Genomic DNA, 13,325 nt, shown 5'->3' on the forward strand with positions numbered 1-13,325 from the left:
GCTGCACCCGCCAGCCAGCCCCCGCCTGCCCCCCCCGCCCGGGGCCGTGGGGAGCCAGCCCGCCCCTCGCCTCGGCGGCAAGGGGGCAGATGGGGGCGGGATAGGGGCTGGGGGGGCAACTGCTTCCGACCCCGCCGAGCTCGGCTCAGGCAGGAGCTGGCGGCGGGAAGTTTGAAGGGACTGTGTGGATGGCAGTGTGTGCGTGTGTGTGTGTGTGTGTGTGTGTGTGTGTGTGTGTGTGTGTGTGTGTGTGTGTGTGTGTGTGTGTGTGTGTGTGTGTGTGTGTGTGTGTGTGTGTGTGTGTGTGTGTGTGCGTGTGTGTGTGTGTGTGTGTGTGTGTATGTGTGTGTGCGTGTGTGTGTGGATGTGTGTGTGTGTGTGGATGGCAGTGTGTGTGTGCGTGTGTGTGTGTATGTGTGTGTGTGTGTGGATGGCAGTGTGTGCGTGTGTGTGTGTGCGCGTGTGGATGGCAGTGTGTGTGTGTGTGTGTGTGTGTGTGTGCACAGTGTGTGTGTGTGTGTGTGGGTGTGGGGGGTGTGTGTGTGTGGTGTGTGTGGGGTGTGTGTGTGCATGTGGATGGGTGTGTGGATGGGTGTGTGTGGGGGGTGTGTGGGTGTGTGTGTGGGTGGATGGGTGTGGGGGGTGTGTGTGTGCACATGTGGATGGGTGTGGGGGGTGGATGGGTGTGTGTGTGTGCGCGTGCGTGCGGAAGGATTTGCATCGCCAGGGAAGGGTGTTGTGGTGGTCCCCTCCACTCCGGGTTGTGCCCTGCCCGTGTCCCAGCCCAGGGCAGTCGCCCTCTCCGGGAAGGGGCTGGTGGTTGGAGGGTAGGAAAAACCTGGGAAAAGTGTGCTTGCCCCAGTGCAACAAGGGGGGGGGGTGTGGAGCTGCGTGTGTCGCTGAAGGACAAGTTGTAACAGCAACTTGGAGGGTAGGAGAGAGTAGGGGCCCCCACTGGGTCTGTTAGCCAGACTGCAATGACCTGGGGACTGAGGGGGAGCCGGGGTGCGGACAATACCCCAGGAACGGGTGCACCCACAGATGTGTGCTCAGCTCCTGCCCCTCCCACAGCCTGCACTGTGCGTGCCAAGTGTGCACGTGGCTTGGGTAACCCTGGGGCTACCTACCTGTCAGGGCAGGTGCCTGTGGGGTTTTGGGAGAGCTGGTAGGTTTGCCTGCATTTCTGAGGGGATCTGTTAATTTGTCCAGGTGCAGAGGACGAGCATGCATTTTCACAGGGGCAGTGGTGTATGCAACCTGCATTGCTGCAAGTGCAGTGTGCGCCGCTCCCATTTTTGTGAGTGCAACAGGTGAATAAACAGATCTGTGGGGCCACCTTTTGTGTCTGCCTTGGAAAATCTGTCCCCCTGAGTCCTGCAGTCCCGGACGCCTCTGCGTCTCCAGTGTATTGATTTAGTGATGGACTTTTGTTCTTGGAATGCACTGGGTTACACAAAGGGAGGTGAACTATCAAAATAATCCCTATAGAAGATTTACCCACCCCCGAGCCCCTGCATATTGGGAATGCATTTTTACCTGCGCCTAGCATATCTGTCTATCTATCTGCATGGAGCAGACCTATCTATCTAGATAGGTAGACAGATCAGCCAAAGCTCTGGCCTATAATAAAGAAATTAGCTAGTTAAATAACAGGAGGCTTGGAAGCCAACTCCAGAGGAGGGAGGAAAAAATCCAAACGTGAGCAAACTTCCACTCGGATTCCTGCATGTGCAAAATTAAATGCTGGCCACTGCCATGTGCGTAGCTACCTCTGTATTTTATTCTGGGCACCCCCTGCTCCTCCAAGAGCCCGATCTGCACGGCAGAGCTGACTCTGGAGCCAAGAGGATTTCTGTGTGTGGAGGGCTTGCAGAATGGATTCCTAAATGCGACTACCTCTAGGAATTTAAGGATGACAACTAATAGTAGTTGCTAATACAATCACATGTCTAAAGCCTCAACCTCCGCTGCCTCACCTGGGTGCTCCAGCATGGCTTGAGCAATTACTATACAATTACTTTACAGCAATTAAAACTGAATTGAAATCGGGCCATCTCTTTAGGTGCCTAAATATAGATTTAGGTGCCAAACTGGAGGCACTTGTGTTTGTAAATGCTGGCCAAAGTCTGTGCCCCCAGTGAGCTTTTTCTTCACCAGTCCCGCTGTTACACAACCAGAGATGTCGCATCAACAGTGGCATCAAGTGTGGGAACGTTAATGTGCCATCTCTCCTTCCATTGGATCCTCTAATCCTGCTCAGCTGGTGGTAAAAACGCTAGTGTCTTGTCTACATTAGAGCTCCCTATTTTGCTACCGTGTAACCACATCCTTGGTTAGTGCAATAGTGGGAAATGTTCAGAAAAAGCATAGTGTATACGAGGCCTAAGGAATTTGCCCAAGGCCACACAGCAAGTCAGTGGCCAAGTCAGGAATAAAGCATAGGCTTTCTGGTTCTCAGCTCTGTGCTCATTCCACTAGCGCACAGCTGGCCCTGCTAGCCACCTGGCACCACTCTTTTAATGGGATCCACCAGCACAGACTATGAGGTCTGCACATGGGTCTGTGTTGGCTGAAGCATTTCTGCTGTGTAATGGACTGCTCATCATTTCAGGGAGAATCCAAGGGAAAACAGGACAGATGAATGGTCCTGAGCCAGCTCGCTGCAGCTCTTTTGTCCCTCTTTTGCATCAGAGTTTGGGGAACATGCCCAGCCAGCTTAGTGTGGATTTGGTTGGGGGAGGGAGGAAGGACCGACTCCACAATAGGTTAATGAAAAGAAGTGACACCTCTCGTTTTGTCCCTCCTGGCAGGTGTATTCCTCTCTTCAGCCCCACAGGCATCTCCCATCCTGCACAGAGCTAAGTGTCTCCCCACTGTTTCCTGCTGCAAATTTCCAGAACGAGTGTGAAACAAATAAACAAATAGAGGGGACAGACTCTGTTCAGAAGCTCGCATCATTTCTCTGTCTTATGCACTCTTCGTTTTCCTTGTGTCTTTCGTCCTGGGTCTTTGCTTCCAGACAGGCCTCTTATGTAGGTGCATTTCCTTAAGTGCCTTGCATGTTTTCCTGCTGCCAGGCCTAGAGCGGAGTCAGTGTTTGACTGAAACGCACATTCAGGCCATCGTGACGTTTGTTTATTTCATGGTTTTGTACGGGCCATGGGGTTGATAAACGGACCCACTCTAGTTCTAGTGGCTGTTGGCGGGTAGGCGTTTTTATGTTTATACTGAGGAGATGGCTTTAATGCCTCTCTTCACATCTGTTATTTTCAAGACGTGGGCAGGGGAGGAGATGTCAGAAACTTCCCCTGGGTGTTTTCCTCCCTTTTTCCTGCTCTCCAGTTTGAACTGGTCTCAATAGCAGCTATCCGAGAATTCAGAGGATAATGGGGATAGGGTTATAAACGCTGCCAAAATCCATATGAGGGGACATCCCTGCACCTCGTTAACACTTAGCTGATTTGCCATCATCTCTTCTTTCCTAGAGTTCTCTTTGAGATCTCAAAACACCGGCCATATTCTGCACTGATTTGATCTCCCACTGGCTTCAGTGCTAAGAATCCTTTGTCTTCAGCGGAGCTACGGAGAGCAGCAGAACTGGCTTTGTGCACCTGAGTCTGAGGTTTCTGCCTGGCAGAGGCTGCTTGGGAATACTCACAGGTATTGAGTTTCTCTCCATCTTGTCCATTGTATTTGCACATTCAGGATCAGTAGCAGGAACCCTCTCTGCTCTACCCACTTGGAAATACCTGTGTTACCTTTGCCCAGGCTTGTTCTCTGAGCTGGGAAAGCACTCCACCGTAAGATTAGCTGTATGTTTCCGCAGGTTGTTCCCTCAAGAAACCTGTCATGAGGGACTCCACAACTCCAAATATGACCTTGTGGAAGTATTCCAGACTCAGGGGGCTTGGAGAGGTGAGGCAGAGTGGCACAGTCGGAGCAGGTCAAGACACACTGAAATCAGTGGGAGACCTTCCCACTCAACAAGGCCAGCAAGGACAATAACAGCACCTGGCTCTTACAAGGTGCTTGTCATCTACCGATCTCAAAGGGCATTACACAGGAAATGGGTATCCCTATTTTACAGATAGGAAAACTGAGGCACAGAGCAGGGAAGTGACTTGCCCATGGTTACCAAGCAGCAGAGCTGGGAATAGAACCCAGGTCGCCTGAATCTGTGCTCTAGCTGCAGTCTCCCATGCTGGTAGCCAGTAGCACCTAGTCTACCCTTCTGCTCCCATAGCTGGCCCCATCAGTGGAGTTACACCAGTGACAGTGCAATGGTGGGGGAGTTCAAGAAAAAAGTCAGTGTCGACACAAGCCTTGGTGATGGGCCCTGTGGCTCAGGGTTTCAGCAAACTGGGCCATGTTTTCGTTACTGCCTCCACAGAAAGGAGAATGAACACCCAGGAGAGTCACAAGAATGGGATGATGCTGCTGTGTTCCCCTGCCCCTGACCTGTGGTAGCCCCTCCATGAAAGGTCTGCAGGATGGGCTCTGCGTTTAGAGAGGGATGGGGCTGGGGGCAGCCAGGTACAAGACTATGCAGGGAACGAGTATCGAATACAGAAGGGACTATTTCTGTTCCGGTGCTCAGCCATTGCCAAGAGCATTCAAACGGCTGCTGCACCTTACGGGCTAAAGCTAAAGCGGGTTCAGTCACACCGTCAAACATTGGCACCAATAAAACCAACGAGAGTTCTGTGGCACTTTAAAGACTAACAAATTTAATTTCAGCAGGCATAAGCTTTCGTGAGCCGCAGCTCACTTCCTCAGATGCAGTTGGTAGAAATGATACAGCAAAATAGAAAACATATAGAAGGCAACATTTACATATCCAAGGGCCTAAAAAACAATGGGGTAGGTGGATAGAAGCCGGGTACTTGAGGCTTAATGACAGCCATTGAGTAGAAGGTGAAAATGGGTCATCAGAGCAAATTACTTCTTGTAATGAGAGAGCCATTCCAAATCCCTGTTTAAACCCAGTTTGAATGTGTCAAGTTTGCAGATAGTTTCTAACTCCGCAGTTTCTTTCAAGTCTGTTTTTGAAGTTTTTTTGGACACCGATGGGAGTTTTGCCACTGACTTCGCTGGGAAAAGAATTGAACCAAGCTCATTTGGCCCCAATCCGGTGCCCACTGAAGTCAATGGGAACGCTTCCGCTGACTTCATTAGCACTGGGCAGGTCCTTAGTACCTTAACAGAAATGTCACAGCTATAATGAAATGGCCCTTTTCCTGCTCAGACACATAAACACCTACTTTTAATCTGTTAAAATAATTTACAAAAGGCTTATATCCCTGGCAGAGGATTCTTAGCACAGAGCGCCCTTTCATTTACTTATTTCAAAACACCTCTTATGAAGAGGACAACCAATATCTCTCAAAAAAAATGTTACTAGGCAAATTATAAAAATAAACCTTTTTAAAATAAACTGAAGAAGTTACAGGTAAATAAACACGCAATTGTTTATTTTGAGTAGACTTTTTGGGTTAAAATAGTGGGATTTTAGGTAGTTTTTCAAATAACAATCATAAAAGGGTTTTAACAGAGATACTGGAATGTGTCCATACGATTAGTTGTTTAAAAATATCCAGACATGTTTAAAATTTCTAGTCAGTTAAAATCAGATGGGACAGACCAGGGATTTTTTTGGGGGGAGGCTGGGGTTTTTTCTGTTTTTGTTTTGTTACTTCAAGCTAGGAAAATTATGTTCGCTAAGCAAAACTTCATACAAATATAATCAGGTAGTGCACATCTGCAAATTATTTTTATGTCTCCAGGGGCTGGAAAAAAACCCTAAGTGAGACCAGCATTCTTATACATATTTTGCCTTGACAGCTCAGGAAAAAAATTGCCAAAAACCAGAGTTAGAACACTGGGCTGGCGTGGGAAAGTTGGTTTAGTGAGAAATGTGCCCTAGGCTATTTAAATAAAAACAGGCGTTTTTTAATGGCAAATGCCTGTTAAACACAAGCAGCACAGCTACCAATTGCCTGAGCAACTGGTGCGTCTATTTCTTCATGTCACTTCCATCTCTTTATCGTTCTGTTTGAAATTTTGCACTCAGACATTTCGTGCAATAAAAAAATGGAACGAAAAGGCAGACATCAAACTGGATTTTACTCACTTTTCCCAAGTCATGCTTAGCTATGCATTCCTCTGCCCACCGTTGTTTAAAACCACAAGCAGTGCAGAGTTTTAGATATTGTTATGATCGCACACACACACACACACACACACAATGTAAGCTGTTAAATACAAGCTGGGTAGATGATCCTGGAAAGTCTGAGCCGATAAAAAATACAGTTAGTCGCTTATATAGAGGCTGCCAATGTGAAACTATCTCAGCCAAAGCCGCTCCACAGTGGGACTATACTGCAGTTCTCTGGGGCAAAGGGGAAATGTGGCCCGACTTGCAAGAATGATCTAAATCCTGATTTTTTTTAAAAAAGAGCTGACTGGTGGATTTTATAGGCATAGTCATAGGATGAATCGCACCATTCCCACTATTCCTCTGCAGTGTCAGTTATTAAAAAGACACTGAAAGCACATTTCCTTTGATAATACTTTCCTTACTCCACTGGGGAGAGAAGCCCTGCATCTGAGGAAGAAAATCGTGGCTAACGGGGTGAGCATCTGGCAAAACTTCATGCCCCTAATCTCCCTCTTTTTGTAGACAATCGCAGGGTGTGAAGGGAAGGGTGGGTGTATGAGAGCATTACATTTTTTATACTATATTATGGCTGAGACACAGCCCATGTTAGGGTGGGGCTGGGACATGTACAAGGGCTCTGCTCCAGCACGAGGTCCCAGAGGCATTCTGGATAACTCAGCAAGAATCTCCCAGAGGCCTGCACACCCCGGAAGAGAGGCTGGGACACGGGATGTACAGTGGGATCACCCCACCTCCAGCTCAGCTGTGACGCCCAGGGCAAAAAATGGTCAGGGCTCTGGCCTTTCTCTCGCCCCTGCACACCTCTATGAGGAATCTGTGCACACCGTGTCTATTATCGCGGAGTAGCTCCTGTTTGCTGGGCCGCGCGTGCTGGTTTGTTATTGTAGGGTTGCTCCCAAATGTGGTTTCTCCACATGTAAAATGGGGGTAATAATAGTTACCTAAGGAATTAGCGGCAGGGGCTGGAATGGGATTTAAATGGTGTACAGGATGAATTTTGCTGCAGTATTTGTGCAGTGTTTGGAGACCTCTGGATGAAAGATGCTGTTGAAGTGCAAAGTGCAATTGTTACTAGCAAATTATATGTTGTGTTTAAAATAACCTGCCTTTAATTCATGAGAAGAAGGGGAGAGCAGGTGCTTTTCTGCCACCTCTTTGATAAGTCCCTTTCCTCTCTCTGCGCCACTGGCTAGCTCTCATTTACATCAATAAAAGGATTGAAACATTCACTGTTGTGTAAACAGAGGCCGAGATCATAAACAGTGTTTATCCTGCAGCCCAGTTCATGTGAAATACACGTCGGAACAGGTTCCTGGGTGATCATTTCTTCAACGGCGGCAGGGTCATCACCTTTGCTAAAACCACCCCCGGGCACGCGCATGCACACCTGCGATATGCAGGAGGCCTGAGCTTGTGTGGTGAATCTGGAGCCGGGTTTTGTAGATGATTACAGCACCCAGCATGGGGAGCGCACGCCCACTGTTATTTGTGGAACTGTGTGTGGATTCAGTCCTGCCAGCTTTGTCCTGCTAATGCTGGTAGGTAAGGCACCAAGTGTGGGAGTCTATTCCCAGCTCTGCCCCTGTCTCACTGTGCGACCTGGGAAAGTCACTTAACCTTCTGCGCCTCGGTTTGCCCAGGTGCATGGTGTTTTTGGAATGTGGGAGCCAACAGTTTGTTTATATTCAGGGGTGACATCGGGTCTGGAATGAATACCACCCCACATGCAGACTAGCACACTGGCAAGACCCATTATACTTTTCTCCCCATCTGCCGCTGAAGGCAGATACCAGATCAGACGGGCCCTTCATCTGTGCCAACACGGCCTTTCCTCTGTCCGTACGTCAGAGCGCTGCCTTTGCTTTCCCACAGCTGCTTGCTGCCTGCACCTGTTTGTGCTTAGAGCTGCGGTACTGTCTGCATAGCTGTCTGGCTGGTGCTACCCGGCCTTCGCTAAAGCCCTGGCTCCACTGCTGCCGGGGATCAGCTGTTACGCTGCTGAGAGCTCAGCGTAACCATCGGTGTCTTCAGAGGGAGCCCTGCGACCGGGCTCAGGCGCAGCTCGTCTATGTGCCTTCAGAGTGAAAAGTCGGAGCCGGCGGTGGGCGTCTGGGGAGGCAGGGCCTCCTCCCAGTGCCAGGCCAATACAACGTTCCCAGAGACAGCCCAGCCGTTAAATCAGAGACCTGGGCTTTCCACAAATGCCATCCATGCATCCTTCTCCAGCTCCTCTGGGTTTTCATTCTTCTCTCTCCTTTCTCCTTCCACTCCCCACTTTTCCTTCTCCGGCACAGATTCTGTTCCCTGCTGCAGCAGAAAACAGGGGTCAATAATGGGCAATGAGGGACCGGGCAGGACCCCCCAGCGCAGATTCAGCCTACAGCTGCTGTAAGAGACGCAACATTGATCCTTTCGTGCCCGTGCAGAGGTGGGTGAAGGTGGCAGGAGTGGGGGCGTGTAGCCAGTGGCACTGTGAGAATGCTGGGGGACCAGAGTAGCCCTGGCGGGAACTCCTCAGCCCGCCCGGAATCCAGAGGGCACCCGCGCCCTTCGGCGCCACGTTGAATGCGTGTCTCCTGGAGGCACAGATCACAACTGCACCTTTTGTCTTTCATGTGTCTCTCCTTTCCCAATGTTCCGAGTTCTTTTTTCCTCTGAAATTTTCTTTCCTTGAGGCTTTTTTATTTCTCATCGGTCTTTTCTCTCCCTTTCTGTTTCTTGGTGGCGTTTTCTCTCTCTCCGCCTGTCTTAATGTCTCCTTCTCCTCCACATACTGAGCTCTGCTCCCGCTGGACTAAGCAGGATTTTTTGGCTTTGTGAGAAATACAGGATCGGGCCCTTAGGTAATAATTACTTGATATATGTGTGTGTGTTGTTATGTGTGTTGTGTCGTTATGTGTGTGTGTGTGTATGCTTGAAAAACCGCTGGCAGCAGCAAAAAAAACACCACCCCTGTGAGTGATTTCATGCCATCCATGTCTGGGCATGTATCATATACTGCCTATTTCTGGATTGCGAAGAAAAGATAGGTACGTCTTAGTTATGCAGGTGTGATCACAGCTGAATTGTACTTCAAGTACTCTGCATGAATGTAACTTATACACATCTTTTCTTAAGCACTTTTGACAATCAAGAAATACATCGTTTAACATGGATATTTTGCTGCCATTAATTTATTTATTTTATAGCAGTTTATTTCTCCAGAGAAGGGTGCTCCTGGCAATTCAGAAATACACATTCTAGCTCACGCATGTACTCTGTAAGAGGGTTGGTTTTGTATGTTATGTAGGTTACTTAAAGGCCATTTTATTTAATAGGGCAGCTTGCCTGAGTAGTTTGAATGCCAACTTGTTTCTAAGAACAATGAGTATTTAAGATTTAGGAGTAGCACAATAGCTGGTTGAAATGTTCATTAGCCATTTTTTCCAGTGAAAATGGCCTTTTTTCAGGACAAAACCTTTCGTTTCTTTTTAAATTCTCTCTTTCTCAAGGAAAAAAAAACCAAACAAACCCTGAAATTATTCAGTTGAAACTTTGGAAGATTTTGAAAGAAATGAAAAGTTTCACGGTGACAAAAAGGCCATTTCTGTTAAAAAAAAGAGAGGAACATTTCAAAAGAAGCTCAAGAGAAAATGTTTGTTTCTTTTGAAGTTGTTGGTGAAGAATGCTTTGCAGTTTCCAGGCAGTGCAGTGTGGTGCCTTTTGGTTCATTAGCAGCTCCTGCTGGACTCCTGTTGATGCTGATGGAATTAGGATCTGGCCCCTTTCCCTACAACCTTGGAGAACAGGACTCTGGAAGAGTCCTGCCTTTCACGCATCATCCAGGGGGGTGACGGCCTGGCCCATGTGCAGAATGTGGGTCTGTCACTTTGCATGCGGGAAGAGGTCCAGCTGCCTCTGTGACAAACTTCCCCCTTCCCCCAGGCCAGCGGAGGGCTCTCCTTGGCACAGGAGCTTGCAAGGTAGGAGGGGCAGTCTGGGGGGTGTGTGATTTGGGGGTGGGGCTGTGTGAATGATGCGTATCCTTCCTCCAGATACAGCCATAGAAAGGTAGCCCAGCACCTTCCAGGGGGCAGAGCAGAGTCACAAGAAGCCGAGTGCCGGTGCGGGGCACAATCTTTTCTGCCGGGATGGGAGGAAGCAATGGAATCTGCTGGATGGCAGTCTCAGAGAGCGGGTGTTCCCACCCAGGGGCACAATACGGCCCAATGCCATTAAATCCCCCACGGTGAAGGGATGGCTTTGTCACCAGGCCACGCGAAACAGGCGCCGTTCACTCCTAAAGCCCTGTGCTCGCTTGGGGCCTGGAGCTGCGGTGGGCTTCGCTTACCATTTCAGTCGTACGAGCTGCCCTCTGTGAAACCAGCATGTGAAAGGACTTGCTGCCGGAGAAAACTTTCCATCCATTTCTGACCTCAGAGCCTCCAAGCCAAAACACTGCCTGGAGAGAGGCCAAAAATAATAGCCAATTCCTTCTTCCTTCCCAGGCAGACCACATTATCAAATTAGCTTCACCGTGGAATCAAAGTCAAACATACGAAGCCGAGCACCGGGAGAAATCAGCTGAAAGATGCTGTTTCTTTTTGGCGCAGCCCAGCTAAGAGAGGCTGAAAGGTGTAAGATCACGTCTATTAATAAGCCCATATGTTAGACAGCACGTTATTACACACACTCTGGTTTCTGTTAAGGACGGTGCCGTGCTGTCCTTTTCGGAAGCTGCTGAAACATAGGGGATTTCCCCAGAAGGAAAGGACTGAGTATGAGTTGGCAGAACAAAATTCTAGACAGAGAAACAAAGAGACGGATTGTGTTTTGCCTCATCTCTGGCTTCCTTAAATGCTGACTGCTGGGTCTGAGCCTTATGCAAAAATGGTGCGAGTGGCTTTTTCTTAGCAGCTCGGGACCACAAACTTTGTATATGTTTTGTTTGCTTGGTTGTGTGTGTGTAGTATGTTATATAACAGTCCCGCTGGAAGGAAAGTCCAGGGCATGATCCCCATGTAACAGGCGAGAAAACTGCTGTCATGCTGCACGTGAAGTTGAGCCCTTAGACTGTCAGTTCTTTTTGCCCTGTGTTTGTACAGCGCCTAGCACTATGGGCTCCTAACTAGGGTTTCTGGGTGCGACTGCGATACAAACATTAAATACCACTAGTAATGAGGTGAGGCTGCACCTTTCTGTCAGTGGAATGAGATCCAGAGCCATGGAACCTCCTGGCATTGAGATAGTGATATGTCGGGCGTGATGCAAACAGTTAATGACAAGGAAAATAAAAAATTCTAGACGGTCTCAGCTACATTTCCTGTGCATGGCAGGATGCTGGTGCTTCTGGAGGTAGTTGAGGAGTGAGCGGAGAGCTGTTGGCTGGAAATGTGCAGAATCAATGGCAGAGGGAAGGTATGAATCCCTCCCCTTCTAGCCCTATTGAGCCATTGACTTCAGACCTTTCAAATGCATAAGCCATTACATCAGGCAGTGTGACTCAGAAGGAAATATTACACAGATGCTTCTGTGCTGGGGTGAGCAGGGCCGGGTCCAGAAGGCAAATGGTTTTCTTCCTGAGATCTCAGACTGTCTTACACTGATATTACACCTTTAATCAACAGGGATGCTAAAAGAGCTCTGCCTGCAGACTTGACCGAGAGGTACTTTCATCTACCTCTGGGGTAGAGCACATCAACACTTTAGGACAGGAGACGCAGAGGTACCCATCAAGGGAGGTGGGGGAGGAGAGTAACTGCCTAGGCTGGAATCTGGCCAAGGAAGTGACACTGACACCTCTGCTCATGCAAAAAGTTCCAGGGGCTCTTTAATGCTCACAAGCAGGTGTGATGCTGCTTTGATGTCCCTTCTGAAAGACAAGAGCTCTGCCCCAATGCCGTGCTGGGTAATCGGTTTAGCACTGATGCAGGGAGCAGTGTGCCTACCAGCACCTCTTCCTGCGTCACTGCTGCACTCCTTAGAAGAGCTGACCCAGACCATACCTGCTTAGCTCGTAGGATCAAAGAGGCTCATGGCACAAGAGGCAGAGCTGCAAGATCGTCCGGTGAATTTCCCCCGAAGTCTGAAGATTGTTCATGGTGTCCCATTGCCTTTAATGGGCTTTGAATCAATAAATAACACCTGCATGCTTACCAGAGTGCACAAGTTCTCTCTACGGTGTTTATTATGTGCCAGTCGCCTCAGTGCTTCAATGTTTAAGCCAATCACCTTAATGTTAACAAAAAAAAAACCAAAAGGCAAGTCTTCACCTAATGCTCCCGTGTATAAAAACTCCACCCCAGCTGTTGATGGACTTCTGACTACATCGCAGTCTTGTCCCTGGTAGCTGGGTATCTAGTTGCGGATGGCAGCGCAGTTGAACCTGCTCTGATTATGTATGTAGTAATGCAAATAAACCTGAGAGTGAAGTGAAGGAGGCAGAATGTAATGAACCAAACCGGAATTCAGCTAGGAGCCAGTGGCTAACACCCAGTCTTTGTGTATAATAATTCTGCATCAGCGTGTGACATTATTGTCTCAAGTACCTGTGATCTTAGCAGCACCTAACAATACCACATCAAAAGCTATGGCTCTTCTCCGTGTTGTTTATATGTATCCTTATCTGTAAGTTTCCTTCTAACAAGAAAGAGAAATGTTAAAAGCCCCGTGATTAAAGTGTCCTATTTGGTTAGATACCAAAGACTGACTGGGGCACAACGGCGAACTAGCATGCTTATCCTGCTGCTGATTGCTCTGGAAAATGTCTCTGTGCCACTGGTATATGTATGGGAGTGAGATACAGATGAAAATGGACTCTGCCTTCACATTACAGGAGGCAATCTCGTGTTCTCCCATGGACAGGCAACAGCAAAAATACATCAAAGCCTGTCTGATCCCAGAGAGTAAACAGGATGGGCGAAGAAGACAAACGTAGCTACTCAGAATTGTCAAAAGGAGAAAAACAACAGGCTCTCCAGGAAAGAGAGGATTAGTTACCACCGAGTTTCAGCTGGTAGAGCCCCCCACTGCTGCGGTGGCTCAAAGACCCACAAACTACAAAGATCACCAAATATACTGTGGCTAGGCAACACCACTCAGATGGGGCCGATCATCGCCTCGCCATCAGGGCCTTAAAGGACACATGCACTTTCTCTGTCATTTGATG

The sequence above is a fragment of the Emydura macquarii genome, unplaced genomic scaffold (assembly GCF_026122565.2).
Source record: "Emydura macquarii macquarii isolate MOO-44397 ecotype Brisbane River unplaced genomic scaffold, CSIRO-AGI_Emac_v2 contig_691, whole genome shotgun sequence".
Classification (NCBI taxonomy): Eukaryota; Metazoa; Chordata; order Testudines; family Chelidae; genus Emydura; species Emydura macquarii.